We start from the raw sequence: 3695 nt of genomic DNA, 5'->3' as shown, positions 1-3695 counted from the left end.
TCCCTCTCTCTCTGCCCCTCCCCCATTCACTTGCTCTCTCTTTCTCAAAACAAATAAATAAACTTAAAAAAAAAAGAGCTCCATGGAGCTGTAGAAAAAGGAAGGTTTTTAAAGGAAGAAAGGAAGTGACAAAAGAAAATTATTGGCAATGAATGTATTGTTTTAGGCAAAGTTGCCCTCCTAAGGGGAACAGTGGGGTCTATCAGTAGATTTCCTAGTGCTGTCAGGGAAATTCCATATTGACTGATTAAAGGTTAATCAGTCCCCATTCCTAGCTGGGACTGAAACTGCATTTAAGTATGAAGTCTTGGTGTGGTGCCTTAACACGTATAACTCTGTTTAGGGCATGTGGATTTTTTTTTCTTTTCTTTTTTTTTGACAGTGCTCACAACAGAGTGGCAGCTCTTCAAAGAAGCTACTCTTTTACTTTCTCTGATACTTTCCTTTTCTTTTTTAATGTCCTTGATCTGGTTGAAGGCTAAAAGAATCACATAACAGTTTCTTGAATGCATTTCTTTTGTCAGCCTGTGTGTGGACGGGAAAATGATTCATCCTCAGTTGAGCATCCTGTCATCTGTTTGTGCTTCAACAGAAACTATGATGGGAATACTCCTACTCTAAGATCCTGTTAGAAATAGAGGCACAAAAAAGTGGGACATATCATAGAACCTAGGTGTGAATAGCATTAGCACATACCAGACCAGGGTCTGAATATTTCTTATAATTGTGTCATTTTTTCCATCTCTGTTACCACCATCTTCATTAAAACTTCATAACCTCTTACCAGTACTGCTCCAGTCATTTGTCTCTGGTTTTTATCCCAGCTAAGTGTGTTCTTCATAATACCACCAGATTGCTTGACCCAAAATGCAAATGTTACCTTGTCAGTTATTTGCTTTAAATCTTTCAAAATTTCCCAAAAGCATTGCCCTTGAGGCAAGCTCCTTAAATGTTAGAGTGCATAGAATTGACCCTGGAATCTTGTTAAAGTTCAGATTCTATCTGAGTTGGGTTTGGAATGTGGCCCCCAAATCTGCACTTCTAAAAACCTCTGTGGTATTGTGACAGCTCTAGCTGCAGCTGGAAGAACGACTCTTTGAGTACCACAGGCCTAGAGAAGTTTTGGCTCCTTAGAGGTGCCATTCAAAGACATAACTAAACTTAACCTGTACCCTGATTTCATCTCTTACCTTTCCCTACAGCTACAGTTTAGAGTTCCCAGAAAACAATAATTTGTTTCATGTCTACTATCTGTTTTTCCTATTTGTTTTTTTATTTTGTTTTGTTTTTTGATATTTTACATATAGCAGTAGTAACTGAGATCTCCTCCCCTCAAAATTTCCTTCACTTCCAGAAAGCAATTCCCTACATTCACAAATTGGCTTAAGAGTATTATATTCATTTCCTGTGGCTGCTATAACAAATCACCACAAACTTGGTGACTGGAAAAACATGTATTCTCTCACAGTTCTGGAGGCCTGTGCCCAAAATCAAGGTGTCAGTAGAGCTGTGCTCCCTCCCATGGTTTTAAGGAAGAATCTGTTGTTTGCCTCTTCCACTTCTGGTGGCTCCAGGAGTTCCTTGGCTTGTGGTTCTAATCTCTGTGGTCACATTGCCTCCTCCTCTTAGGTCTCAAAACTCTCTGCCTTATAGTTATAAGAATGGATATATTTTCATTAAGGTCTACCCAGATAATACAGGAAAAACTCTACCTCTCAAAATCTTACTCATATCTTTCAAATATAAGGTGATATGCACTCTTGCCATATAAGGCAATATTCACAGGTTCTGCAGATTAAGATGTGGACATATCTCTTTGTGGGGAGAAGGTCACCACTTAAACCACTACATGCCTCTTTATAGAGCATATGGCATCATAGGAAAAATAGCTACCATTCATTTTATTTATTGTTATTCTTTTAGGACATTTTCCCTGATTCCTAGCACTTATTCAAATGCCCCTGTGCTTATCTTTTATATATCAGATATCACACTCTATTATGTATGTTAGTTCTCTTTCATGTCTAATTTAACATGTGTACTTACATTTTATGTCATATATAATAGGTATACTATTATCTGTGACATAGTAGGTGCTCAACAAATATAATAAAGTTTTGTTTTTTGTTTTCTTTTTTTTAAGTAGAGGGACTTTCTTATTGTCCACACTGGCATAGGTACTTGTATACACATACAGCACTGAACTTCTCCATTTTATCACTTACCATTTTGTAATTAGGTACTTCCTCCTGTATTTGTTTGGTGTCTGCTCTTCTAGGTTATAAATTCCATGAGGTCAGGGACCATGTCTTTTTTCCATTGTCCTTGCTTTCTTCCTGACATGGTGCCCAGCATAATTTGCTCAGTAAATAGTTGTTAAGTGAATGACCAGTTGAATGAATGGATCCCTGTAAGAGAGATTGATGAGAGGAATGGTGCTCTTAAAGTTTAGTTTAACATTAGGGGTTGCAAAAGGAGAGTGTTCTAGGAAAAGAGTAAGAATGTAAGAGGGTTTCTCGAAAACTAATTGGAATACTACTTAAGGATAGAGTGGGAAGGAGACAGCAGGAGTAAGAGGGAGCAAGGAAGAACAGGGCCCTAATAATAGCTACTATTTATTGGAGGGTTATTATATACCAACCTATTAACCATTTACTCATGCAGTAAAAGTGTGCCTATACCCTCTGAGCAGCCTCTTTTCTTGCACCCAGCACACTTTGAGAATAGACTCAGCACTTCTGGCATTCTCTGCAAATGAAAGTCCAAAAACACTGGTTTAGGAATGTAAATGTTATGAATTTTTTGGGGGGTGGAGGGAGGGAACCTATCTTGCACACAACAGGATAAGCTTCAAGCAAGCTTCTTCAGCAGGTATCTCGGTTCATCTGTTTCTTCATCTGTACAGGCTCTAGATCTCTCCATTTCTCCCTTTGCCTACGCTGATTCCCAAGACTCTATATTATAATGAGGCATTTTGTTACAGTATCTTCACAGTAACAGAAAATTAGTAAAGCAGTAAGCTTTAGTTTATTTCTTAAGACTTAAATTACCTCATTTATTTTAAACATCATAACAACCATAGGAGGTAAGATTTTGTAGAGATATAGAATGATTAAATAACTTATCCAATATCACACAAATAGAAGTACTGCTAGATTCAAATCCATATCTTCTAGTGCCAAAGTCTATGATTTACCATTATTCAAGTGTAGCACTTTGACTTTATATTGAAATATCCATCTGTGCTTGGCCCCTAGACAAATGTTTCCAAAGAGAGCTCTCTCACTGGGGATCATCTAAAAGAATTAATGAATCAGAACCTCTGGGAGTGGGGCCAGGTCCTACATTTTTAACAACCTCCCTGGCAATTCTTACGCACATTTAGCATTTAAGAGACCTCTGCACTAGACTACAACTACTTCAAGAATAAAGCCTGTGGTTTATTTATCTTTGTGGTTATTTATCTTGTCATCAGTGACTTGCACAGTGCCTAACTTAGAATAAGTATAAAAATAAATGTGTTGGGTTAAACCAAATTGATTTAGGGCTCCTCCTAATACTCTTCAGTGAAGACTACTTTCAGAATCTGAGATGGAAGTGAACTTTCAAGTGAAGATTAAGTGGCTTTAGCTGTAAGATTTAGAAGGAATCAGAACAGAAAACTTGCAGGTCATTAGACTACTTGGATGGAAATC

The sequence above is a fragment of the Panthera pardus genome, unplaced genomic scaffold (genome assembly GCF_024362965.1).
Source record: "Panthera pardus isolate Hobbes unplaced genomic scaffold, ASM2436296v1 HiC_scaffold_17, whole genome shotgun sequence".
NCBI classification, from domain to species: domain Eukaryota; kingdom Metazoa; phylum Chordata; class Mammalia; order Carnivora; family Felidae; genus Panthera; species Panthera pardus.
This window is presented reverse-complemented; position numbering follows the sequence as displayed.